Source organism: Trichosurus vulpecula, chromosome 1 (assembly GCF_011100635.1).
Source record: "Trichosurus vulpecula isolate mTriVul1 chromosome 1, mTriVul1.pri, whole genome shotgun sequence".
NCBI classification, from domain to species: Eukaryota; Metazoa; Chordata; class Mammalia; order Diprotodontia; family Phalangeridae; genus Trichosurus; species Trichosurus vulpecula.
Genome location: NC_050573.1, coordinates 133211281 through 133224510, shown reverse-complemented (window position 1 = coordinate 133224510; position 13230 = coordinate 133211281). Strand labels below are relative to the sequence as shown.

At 38.6% G+C, this 13230-nt stretch overlaps 1 pseudogene; it reads left to right on the top strand.

The window, feature by feature from the left end:
• LOC118834746 overlaps positions 1–4570 on the top strand; it is a 97444-nt pseudogene extending 92874 nt beyond the window's left edge.
• Positions 4571–13230: the final 8660 nt, after the last annotated feature.

Genomic DNA, 13230 nt, shown 5'->3' with positions numbered 1-13230 from the left:
CTTTTTAATTTGCATGACCAATTCATTGACTTCCTCTTTCTCCTTTTTATTCATTTAAGCATTTAAAGATATGAAATTTTGCCTAAGAATTGTTTTGACTGCACCCCTTAAGTTTTGGTATGTTTCAAATTAATTTTAGCCTATCTTTACATGGTCCTTTATTATGCATAATTTTTATTGCATCATGATCTGAAAAGTATGCATTTAATATTTCTGCCTTGTGAGTTTTTTAATGTCCTAGTACATGGTCAACTATTGTATAAGTGCCATTTACTCCTAAGAAAAAGGCATATTCCTTTCTATCCCCATTCAATTTTATCCAGAGTTCTATCATATATAACACTTCTAAAATTCTATTTACTTGCTTAACTTCTTTCTTGTTTATTTTGTGGTTAGATTTACAAAGTTCTGAAAGTGGTGAGGTTAGACTACCCCACTAGTATAGTCTTGCTGTCTATTTCTTCCTGTAATTCACTTAAATTCTCCTCTAAGAATTTGGATGGTATAGAACTTACCTTATATATGATTAGTATTGATATTACTTCATTGTTTTTGGTACCTTTTAGCAAGATATGGTTTCCTGCCTTATCTCTTTTAATCAGATTTATTTTTGCTTTTGCTTTGTCTGAAATCAGTATTGCTACCCCTGATTTTTTTTCACTTCGGCAGAAGCAAAAAACAGTCTACTCCAGGCTTATACTTTTAATCTGTTTGTATCCTTCTGCTTCATGTGTATTTCTTGTAAACAACATGTTGTAGAATTATGTTTTTTAGTCCACTTTGCAATATGTTTGCATTTTTATGGGAGAATTCATTCCATTCATGTTTAGAGTTATGATTAAAGTGCATTTTCCTCCATCTTACTTTCCCCTTGTTTATACTTTTCTCTCTCCTTTCACCCTATTCCTCCTCACCAGTGTTTTGTTTCTGATTACCACCTCCCTCAATCTGCCTTCCCTTGTATCAACCCCACCCCCAGTCTTCTGCCCTGCCTTCTAACAGAACCATCTTTTCCCTATTATTTCCCCTCTCTATTCCTACATCCCTGTAGAGTAAACTAAATTTCTATACCCAGCTGAGTGCATATGTTATTCCCTCTTTGAGACAGATTTGATGAGAGTAAGGTTAAAAAAATGATCACTCTCTCCCTTCTTTTCTTCTACTGTAATAGGTCATTTGTGCCTCTTCATGTCATGTAGTTCACCCTATTTTGCCTCCCCTTTCCTCTTCTTCCAGTACAATCCTTTTCATTTCTCCTGTTATTTTTTATATAACATTGCATCAAAGCCAACTTATACCCACACTCTCTGTCTATGTGTACTCCTTCTAACTGCCCTAATAGAGATATAGTTCTCAAAACTTAGAAATATCATATCCCCATGTGGGGATGTAAAGAGTTTCCTCTTATTGAATAACATGTTTTTTTTTTCTTTCCTGTATGCCTTTCTATGCCTCTCTTGAGTCTCAGATTTGAAGATCAAATATTCTGTTCAGCTCTGGTCTTCTCATTAGGAAAGTTTGAAAGTCCCCTATTTTATTGAATATCTATCTTTCCCCCTGAAAGATTATGGTCCTTTTCTGGGTGGTTGATTCTTGGTTGTAATTCAAGCTCTTTTGTCTACCACAATATCATTCCAAGTTCTGTTATCCTTTGAGGTACAAGCTGCTTAGTCCCATGTAAACCTGACTGTGGTTCCTTGAAATCTGATTTCTTTGTATCTGCTTGCAGTACTCCTTGAGCTGATAATTCTGGAAATTGGCTATAATATCCCTGGGAGTTTTCATTTGGGGATCTCTTTCATTAGGTGATTGGTGGATTTTTTTCATTGACTATTTTACTGTCTGGTTCTAGGATATCAGGTGAATTTTCCTTGTTAATTTCTTGAAAAATGTTGGTCAGGCTCTTTTTGTTCTTTGATTATGGCCTTCAGCTAGTCCAATAATTTTTAAATTATCTCTCCTGGATTTATTTTCCAGGTCAGTTGTTTTCCAATGAAGAATTTTAGATTTTCTTCTATTTTTTATTCCTTTGATTTTGTTTGACTGATTCTTGATGTCTCATAGAGTCATTAGTTTCCACTTGACCATTTTTAATTTTTTTAAAAAAAATATTTTCTTCTGTTAGCTTTTCCACCTTGTATTCCATTTGGTCAATTCTACTTTTAAAGGAATTGTTTCCTTCAGTAAATTTTTGTGCTTCCTTTTCCAAGCTGTTTGCTCTTTTTTTTTTCATAATCCTCCACATAACTCTCATTTATCTTCCATTTTTTCTTCTACTTCTCTTATTTGATTTTTAAAATCTTTTTTGAGCTCTTCCAAGAGGAGCTTTTGGGCTCGGAACCCATTTGTACTCTTATTGGCAGAGTCACATATTGTAATGGCAAGCAAAGTGAGACTTTTTGTTTTGCTCTTTTTTTTCCTTTGGAGTTCTAGTTCTCAGCACTAAGGCAATCAAGTATCTTTGATTGAGTCTTGCCTTTGTTTGAATCAAGAGTCTTTGATTGAATCAAGAGTTTTTGATGACCTGGTTAAGTCATAAGAAAGCCTAAGTAGGGGAAGCTAGGTAGTCCAGTGAGTAGAGCACCAGTCCTGTAGTCAGGAGGACCTGAGTTCAAATGTGACCTCAGACATTTGACACACTTACTAGCTGTGTGGCCTTGGGCAAGTCACTTAACCTCAATTGTCCTGCCTTCCTCCTTCCAAAAAAAAAAAAAGAAGCACAAGTCATATGGGTTTGAGTCACATGGTTGTGACACCCTTTGTGGGCTGGCCCTGAAGAAGTGTGTATATACTCTGAGGTTAGAATTTTGCTTGGAGACTCACTCATTGGAAGAGTGTTCATGTGATTTGGCCAGAGGTGACTCTGGGTAGCCATTAAGGAGACCCCTGGCTTTGAAAACCCGGATGTTCGTGCTTCTCTCTCTCGTAACTATGTATGTAGTAATATGGACAGCACTTATAAGCTCTATCTTCTGATTTGTGTTATTTGCTGTGTTTATACAATTTCTACTCTTAATTTCTGTTTCTGTCTTCTCTGAAGTTCAGGGTGCTGACTTTTTCCCCTGAACTAAGTGAATGATATATGTATGTTTAATTCAAGTGAGATTGTAAACTTCTTAAAGTTGCTTTCCTTAGAAAGGCAGATCAAAGAGTCTGTGCTAGCAACCCTCCTGTGTGCTGGTATTATTAGTCTTACACCTCCACAGCAGCTACAAGTAACATTGTTGTTACATACATAGGCAGTGTGACATTGTTGTGCTCTTCTGAGTTTCTATTTTGATATTCCCTGTCATCATAGCAGTCCTTTATGGTCAGAGATCTCTTCTGTTTCTTACTCATTTTTTAGCCTATTATGAGACTTTTAAAGTTGATCTCTGCTCCTGGGACACAGGGAATACTGTTCCAAGCTTCTGTTGCTGGGACCAGGGGTCTGGTTGCTGGCTTTCTGCTCTAGTTCCTCAGGTGCTTCTGGTTTGCCCACTGTACTGGGTTAGAACAGCCTAGTCACATCTGTTTGTTGGGGTTCCAGAGCTTATAATCTGCTTTCTATTCTGGAGCTGGAGGCCTTATTGAAGGCTTGCTGAGAGAGGACCAAGAGGCCTCAGCTGCTGATTTGTAATGTGGCTATAAACCTCCAGCTGACCCATCTATATGCTCTCTGCAATGGGCTATACTCCCCTTTTACCCAAGTGACACTAGACCTTTCCTGAAATCCTCCTAAGTTATCTTACCCTATAAAATTGTTTCACTCCATCTTCTTGTGGATTTTGTCACTAGAATCCATTTAGAGGCTTGATTTAACAGGCTGCCGGGGTCAAGGGGTCAGGGTCGCAAGTGCAAGCTGAGGTAAGCACGGGGTGAGGAGGCACGAGAGCCAGATGAGACACGGGCCGGACCCGACTCGACCGGACCGAGCACTTCCGCATCGCCAGGTCCAACCACAGCTACCGCCAGGTCCAACCACAGCTGCCACCTGCATCACCCTCCCGGTTCGAAGGCGGCTGCCAAGGAAGCTCATGAGAAACATTACACCTCCACAGAGAATGCGGATGACTCCAACCATGATCCTCAATTTGAGCCCATTTTGTCTCTCCCTGAGCAAGAGATTAAGATCCTTGGGGAAGGTGAGGAAGAGCGCTTTAAGATGTGTGCCAAGCTCTTCTGATTTGCATCTGAGAATAACCTTCCAGAATGGAAAGGGCGAGGGACAGGTGACGTGAAGCTGCTGATACACAAGGAGGAAGGGACGATTCACCTTCTAATGAGAAGGGACAAAACCCTGAAGATCTGAGCAAATCACTGTATCATACCATTGATGGAGCTGAGGCCCAATGCAGGCAGTGACAGGGCCTGGATTTGGAACACACATGCCGACTTTGCTGATGAAAGTCCCAAGCCTGAGCTGCTGGTGATTCAATTCCTAAATGCAGAAAGTGCCCTGAAGTTTAAGGCAAAATATGAAGAATGCAGGAATGAGATAGAAGAAAGAGAAAGGAAAGTAGGCGCAGAGCCTGAGAGCCCTAAGGTGCTTGAGAAGGAGACCAAAGAGCAGGACATGTTACTGCAATAAATCATCTGATGGTCCTTACCTTCTTTCCTTTTATTTTCTTTATTTTTCTTTCATTTTTTTTTCAAGGGACTTTATGTAAAGAACTGAATTCCAGCCTCCAGGTAGTTTTCTAAGCTTTTACTCTTTCAAAGATCTTCAGCAAACCCATTCCCAGTCACATGTACTGGGCTCATAACAGTCTTTTCCATAGTGGAAACATTTATTTATAGTACATCCAAAAGAGTGAATAAAACATTTGAAAGCTGCCTCCAAGGACAGTACTGAGTTTTATGTGTACTTAAACACATCAATGGCTGTAACTCCTGGCAGTGGTTGTTGTCTAGTGCCTTTGTCTTTGTGTTGGTGTCTTAGGAGTTTTTTGGCGGAGTGCACCGCTAAATTTGATGGTGTCACAGGGAAGCTTTGATTGGGAAGGCCTCCATCCACCCAAGGTAGATACTTCTTCATTCATGATGTACCATCTAAGCCAGAACAGTTGCAGCATTATTTCCTGGGACACAGATGGCATTGCTTGAGTCGTTGCGTCTTCCCATTGTGAGAAACATGGTTTTGGGGATCACTGGACTTCCCCAAATTGTGAGGACACGCGGCTTTAGGGATCATTGGACTTCCTAGGCAGGGCCAAAGTCCTGAAGAAGAACCCTGTGATAATCCCTAGGGAAGGCTGTACAGACCACAGGACTCCCAGAGGAAGACCAAGTGGTAGACACCCCTTAATCTGTGAGGATCACAGGGCCTCCTAGGGGTCAGACCCTAAGGAGGACCCAAGTGATGGCCCCTTAGGACGGTGGTAAGATCACAAGGCTCCCAAGACAGGGCCAGAAGTCCCAAGTGATGTCCCCTTAAGAAGGCTATGCAGACCACAGGGTTCCCCAAGGGAATCCAGAGTGGTAGCCCTCTTAACACCGCAGTGGGGGTCACAGGACACCCCAAGACACAGTGGGGATCACAGGACACCCCAAGACAAGATCCGGGAGTAAGCCCGGCGAGCTTCTGCTGCCTATTGCTTCCCTTCATTTAACCTTGGGAAAATCCATGTGATTTGCCCATTCTCACCCAAAGAACTCAAGACCAGAGTGGGCAGAGGAAGGCATTTTATTATGCTCCTTGAGAGAGCGGGTGTAGTGCTCACAGGAAAACTCACACGGATACAGCTGCAGGAGCAGGGGTAACCATTCCCTCCATTCCTGCTAGAGTCATGGTTAGTTTACAATCTTTGTTTTGTTATATAGTTTTCCTAGGTTATACAGTTTATATAAATAGGATAATAAGGATACAGAAGCAAAAGTGAAGTTAATTAGATTTTCCTTGTCTTAGTTTAGGATTAAACTATATTCTTTTACTTCCCCTACTTTCCCTCTTTAACATATGCAAATTATGCAAAATTATGGATTCTTGACCAAGACCAGACCCTAGATAAGCTTGAACTGGTTGAGGTGGGTTTGGCCTCTCTAATTCCCCAGACTGCCTTCTCAAAAAGCATTCACATGCTTACAAGCCTCTGACCTCTCACCTGACCAACCTTGAGGCCTGGTTTCTGCTAAAGCTGGGGTGGGGGAGGGGAGGGAAGTACACCTTTAGTTCTGTGGAAACAAAACTCCTCCTCCCATTTCTTATACCATGGACCCTCATCCCTGGGAAGCCATGGAGTAGGGCAATGTGCTTTCTGGATACCTTAGTGTAGTATGGTCAGCCTGGGAGTCAAGGGGAAGTTGGTGGAAGCAGTTTTTGTATGGCTTTTGTTTGTGGGTATGACTTTGGGAGCTCTCTTGGTGGGTACATGGGCTGGACTGGGGGTTTCATTCTTGGTCCTTGTACTCTGTAAGCCACACCTACGTGTTTCACTCCTCTGGCATAAGGCACTTCTCCCAAAGGTGTCCTCCCTTCACCCAAGACACTTGTCCTGGGGCTGTGGAACATTCCTGGTGTGGCGGGTCAGTACAATAGTCAGGTTTGGTTGGCACAGGACACTGCCTGTCCCCTACAGGAGCTAAGGTGAGGCCTGAACTCTATCAGCCCCGCTAAGTTGGGGGGAAGCGCTGGTAAGAGACGGGTGACACCTGCAGCCTGTAGTGGAAAGAAGGATAGGAGGATCAGGGACTGAGGCTTCCCAAGTTTGTCGTGCTGCTCAGGGTGGTTCAGGTCTGAGTGGAAGAAAGGCATGCTTGGTGTCAGGGCATGGTCCTGAGCGCGGCCTCAGGCATCCGCTCCCAGGAGGTGAAGTTTGTCATTCCCTAGCACCCCCAGAAGTGAAGAATACCTCAACTGCATATGTGCCCTCAGGGAAGTCAGCACTTGGGTGTGGCTGTGTGTTGTTCTTCCCTGCCTGCTTGCTCTCTGGCTGCTCACCTTAAGTTTTGCTCTAGTCTAAGTTTTAAGCCAAGAACTTTGAGCTTGCTTAAAATGAAAGGCCCTCCCCTAGGGAGGATGTTTATATTTAATTGCTGAAGGTTTTTTTTTTAACATTTTATTCCCTCATAAGCTTGAGAAATGTCAATTGGCTGTGTAACTGGCAAGAACAGAAAGCCACCCAGGCTGGAGTTTTATTTCCACTATTCACTGTGAGCTTTGGAAAGCAACACAAATGGTTGGAAAGCATATTAGCCTATAGCGTTTCTTAGTAGTAATAGTCAAAGGACTCATTTCAGTCAGACTTTTAATCTTGGCAGGTTCCTTTCAGTTGTTTTCCTTCCCATCCACCAACGGTGCTTTATTTAAAACAAAGAAAGCATGTTTGTCTCCCTTGCTGAAGGTCCTTACTTAGCAACCACCATGAGTTCACCTGTGTTTATTATGTCCCAACTACAGATGTTAATGTTATGACTTGGTGTTTTCCCTGTTTGGGTCTGTGTCTGTCCATTTAAAAATACCAGCCCCTGGTCCCTTCTCAGTGGAGTGCCCTTCCAAAGGAAGACTGTGATTGTTTTAAAGGGGAAAAAAATACAAACTAACCAGAAGCTTCCTTTTCCAACTGCTAAACTTTAGTTATTCTCATCACCATTTGGTCTTGTAAAGCACAGTGACTCAGACCATGCTGGGCAAGTTGGTGAAGGATAAAGTCAAAGACCCCTTCAGAAATCAGCTTTAGAGCCATAAAGAGTTAAGCGATTGCACATGAAATCGAATGTTCTCTTCAGGCTCTCTGGTGTTGATACATTGGAAACATGAGACTGTACTCCATGAATGTTCTGTTCGCTTTGTTTCTTCCTATGCTGTCCCCACTGGAGTGAGATCTTGGACAACAGGAGAGTATGTTTTTAAATGCTTTCATTGAAGTTAATGTGCGTTCAAGGGGATGTATGTCCCCAAGAAGCTTTCCCCTTGAAACGGGAAGCCAAGGAGGAGTGTGGGGTATAAGTGTACCAGCCATTTGCCCTACCCCTTCCAAAAAGAGATCTTGTCTTACTGTGATTGTTGTGTATTCCAATAAAGTGCCATTTAATGTGAAAAAAAAATCCAGTTCATCTGACTCTATTTTTGGTGCTTTGCCTGGCCCACTGCATCATACTATGTCTCCATGTGCCAACTTTGTAAAGCATTTTCCTAATTCTAAGTTTCTACATGCTTTGCTTTGCATACCACAAACAGTATGCCTGTCGTAATACATCAAAGGGATATGATGAAAATTTCGTGTTCTTCAGATCTTCAATATTAAGAACTAGGAATACGTAACATTCTTCATCAATGGTGATTTTATTTTTATGTTCTTGCTGAATTATAACTAACTCTTTACCATTCACATTGCGGATTATCCATACTTTTTCCCTCTTGCCTGTCCTATTAATGGCTTATTTCTCGCTGTCATTTATGCCAGATGATGATTAGAAAAAAAAATAAAAGGAGAATCAACTCAGTCTATTCAATTTTTGATAGTGTTTAGCAATTCTGTTTGTTTTTTAAGATTTTTATTTTTTGTGGAAGATATACCTAAAATGTAAGGGTTTCTTTTACATTCCCAACAAGTGCTATCACCATCTATCATTAAAACATATAATCTGGAGTTACATATACATGGTACTCATTATCATTTAAAGATGGAAATAAGGTATAGGCAATTTCTTCTTTGTAACCATTCAAGTTAAATTCTTTCAGGAGAAGTGAAAATGTTCAGGGAAAAATAAAGGTTTGACTTAGAATTTATGGGAAGCCTGTTGGAGAAAAAGGTCACAGGGTATCTAATTCAATTCATATCTGAACCGGTATTACTTGTCCAGCGTTCTTGAGATATGGTCTTTGTTTAAGGACTTCGTATATGGGGGAATTGATTATCTCCTAAGACAGCACAATACAGTTTTGGGCAGACCTTATTACAGTATGGTTATGTGTTTTTTTTCCCCTTTACACTCATGCAAAATCTATCTCTCTAATAAGTAGTATATTTTAATTCAATTAAACTCAAAAAGAATTTATTAAGCACATATCATATACCAGATAATGTGCTAAGTGCTGGTAATGGAAGAAAAAAATGCAAATTTCTTCCGCCCTCTATGAGCTTACATTCTACTTAGGGAAATAGCATATGCACAGATACATAAATCCAAAATATATACAAAACAAGAAGAACATTATTCTCAGTGTGGTGAGAAGAGGCATTAATAAAGCCTAAGAAAGTGTATATCAAAATGACTTTAGATTTCATAGTTTCCAATGGAAATCACCCAGCACCCTGAGCCCCAAAGCCTTTGAAATAGTAACGCATGTAGCCCAGAGTTAAATGTTTAAACATCAGTAATTGATAAATTTCATTAATGATTGTGACATTAAAGTAGAGGCAATATCATCTGCTTTGCCTCTATACCATAAGGACAATGAGATCTTTTCATATGGATTGAAGTTGAAAGTTTTCATATGTATAGTTGTGTCTATCAAAATGGAAATTCCTTGATAGCAGAAAGGAAGCAAACACACATTTACTAAATGTCCATTTATGGGCCAGGAAGTATGCAAGCATTTTGCAAATATCTTATTTGATCTGCACAACAACCCTGTGAAGGATGTGATCTTATTCCCACTTTACATTTTACATTACTGAGGCAAACATAGGTTGTGACTTTTCCAGGGTAATACAGCTAGTACATATCTGAGGCCAGATTTAATTCAGGTCTTTCTGACTCTAGAGTGAACACTCTCTACAATGCTCCATTTAGCTACTTCTTGGGCGGGTACTTAATTCTTTTTTTTAAAATATGTATATCCCTAGTGCTTAGCACATTATTTTGCAATATAGTAAGTATTTATTAATTCCTAATTAATTAATTTATTGATTGAAAGAACTCTTTCAAACAGAAAGAATCATTCTCTTTTGGGAGCAATAACTGAAGATATATTAGATATGTCAGATGTATTTCTTGTACACATAGCATTCAAGATATGAATTCAAGCCTAGAAATGGATCTGCCAATGTATTATGTCCTACTTTTTCCAATTCCTAATATGTCTTTTGGAAGATGAAAAGATTGCCTCTGTCTGTACATTCTATTTTGTTTTGTAGGAAGAACTTTCTATTTATGAGAAAAGAAGAAGCTTTAGGCTCGTCTGACCAATTACACAGCTGGTATGTGTTCTTTGGTGCTCACCACTAGCCTATATAGCTGTGACATTTGGACTTCATACTGTTTTCACATGTCAAGACTTGCCATTTTCCTATACACTATGCCCTATATAATGCAACATGAAATGGTGTTAATATTTCAAATACAGTAGTGTTCCAGCTATGGAGTCACAGGATAGCATTCATCAATACACCAACATGTTTCTGTGCAGCTGGCCTTAGTGTAGAAATTAAGAATATAAAAATCTGGAACACACTTTTTTTGGTCAGGCACTGTGAGGCACTATGTCCACTTAGTGGCATAAATCTTCTGTTAGGCAAATTTAAAGAAACAAATCAGCCTTAGCAGCCAGGCCTATCAGTTGAGTTATGAATTGCTCTATGTGACATTCAAAAAAGGCACGCTGCCATCTGCCAATTAAAGATCACATACAGCCAGCAATGCGCAAAATAGAAACGTGCAAAATACAGGCTGACAGGGTGGAAGAATTTTAGAGTGACACTTGACAATGGCTCTGACTGATAAATCAGACTACCTTCTCAACAGCAAACACATCAGTGGTGACATCTGTCAATTGATGGTTCAGTTGATATGTAATCACTTCTACAGGAAACATTTAAGATAATTTCTTTTTTTTCTCCCAAAATCCATCATCTCTGAAACTTTGCAGATGTAATGCATTCACCTATTCGTGTTTATATCATTTGTCTTGATTGCTGCTTCATATTTTAATTTTCCCATTGCCATAGTGATTAAAATGCATTTGTAAGGGAGTATCTAAAAATTTAGTTTGGAAGAAGTGACCAGCATGAGAGAAGAGGTATCTTGTGAGGTCAGCATTATCATTGAAGCCCTGAGCAACACTTAGGAAAGAGAGAGAGAAAAAAGAAAGATTAATGAGGAAACATGATAATTGGATATAAGTGATTTAAAAGGTTGAGGGTAGAAGTGACTAAGTAAAGAAAAAAGCATAAATAAAGGAATGCATACTTGTAGCATATTACATGACATAAAAGAATGAATGCCTTTTCAAAAAGAAATATTACAGCAAGAACAGAGCTCTATGAATCATCTCAAGTTTTCTTAAAGTGTTAAAAATATTGCGGAACAAAGGATTAAAAAAAAGAACTTAGCATAACCATAAAAATAATGGAGAAAAATCAAATATTTTTAAATGTTTGGCTTTTAGCTAAGAATGTGATTCAAGGACTAATAAAATTTTACTTCAGAAAATAATTTATATAGAGGTTTAGATATGAGTAGCTTCACCACTTAAAAACCAGCTAATAGGCTGTCAACGATCAGCAATAGTTACTAGTAATAAACAGTAAATAATTGGAAATAAGTGGCCATTGAGGCTCGTTGAGGATTAGTTTTAGGTATAATATCATTTAACAACTTTATTAATGATCTAAAAGAGGTGGTAAATGGCTTGTTAACAAAATTTGCAGATGCCACCACTGTTTATGAGGATTTCCCTTATTATAGTATGTAGCATTTACTCCACATTATTTTAACTTGCAATTCACCAATGAGACTAATGTTTTATGTTGACATGATATTATAGAACTAATAAAAAGAAATAAAATTGAGAAATGCATTTAGAAGGCAGCAGAGGTATCAGAAAAGAACATCTGCTAGCACATGGGAATTTCTGAATGAGTGATACTCTGATAAACATGCTACATTGGATTCAGAGTTTTCATTCAGTAAGTAATGGGATATGTCATTTGCATTTGCCTGGATTTTTTTCACTTTATAAGTAAATATTCAATTGCTTCTTTTCAATTCCTTATCCGTAGTTCAATTCTTTCATTGTATAATTAATTATTTCGTTATGCTCCAATCTCAAAGATTTTAAATGGGAGAGAAGCTATAATTTCTTGGATTGGGACTCCTGTTCAAATCCCTTGGGAACTAAAAAAAGGAAACAATCACTTCAGCTTTATATTGTATAAGCATGTTTTAGATTCAATTCAATATAATACAAATTCCCTAAATACCTGTTGGATGGATGGCAGTGTGTTTTCCCTGAAATTCAAGATTATTTTTCTTATTTTTTATAATAGTCAACGGAATACAATGGATGTCATGGTTTCTGTTTCCAAATGTTTCATCATATTATATAAGCATTAGAACTATGGCATAGACATACATGCACTTGTACAGACACAGACACACACAAACACACACATATATCACTGTCAATTCATAAGAATACTATTCAATTATTTACATTTCTAGTAAAGAAACACTGAATCCTAAAAGGGTTTCCCTAAATATTTTAAGAAATTAATGGAACAAAGCTATTTATACTATACCTGGATGATCTGAATATGTAACCTTGGTTTTTGTGGAAATACTGGGAATGTGCAGGTTCATCATTTATATAAATGTTCCCTTCAATAATATTTCATTTTGGGACTCAAGCTGAGTCAGTGTAAGACTTAGGGGTACACACATAGGTGGGTTAGCAAGTCAGCATTTAGATTTCTAACAAGTAATGTTTTGAAGACACTACATAATTTCTGTACTAATGGAAGATAGCATATAACAACTCTCTAGAGCAAGTTTGGGAAGGAAATCAAATGATATAATTGAAAGATAATACTGATATAAATTTAGAGTGAGAATTTTTCTTAATCTAGTCCCAATTTATGTATGGTTCATCAGCATGAGCATGATTGTATTTGTGGTATAATGAAAAAAACAAAAGCTATGGAGATGATCCTGTGTGATTAAGACACAGGACTATCCAATAGGTGGTCAAGTTAATTCTTAACAAAGTAGTTATGGTAATGTAGTTCCCTTTCTATTTCTTTTTCAATATTCCAATTTTATCTCTGATAAACAGCCACTTTCCTTACAAAATCATTTCAATATCAATTACATAGAATGAATAAAACAGCATGTCCAGAGCACTGCAGTGCACATCTATAGTAGTAAGGAAAAATTCATGACCTCAGATAGGGCCATGGACATGCCTAAGTGGTTCAGAATTGTGAAGTATAAGGAATTCTCTAGGTAGAAGGCAGAGGAAGTATAACATTTATTTAGACTCCAGAGGATCAAATCCAAGGACCAATGCCCCCAATCTGATATTTCAGC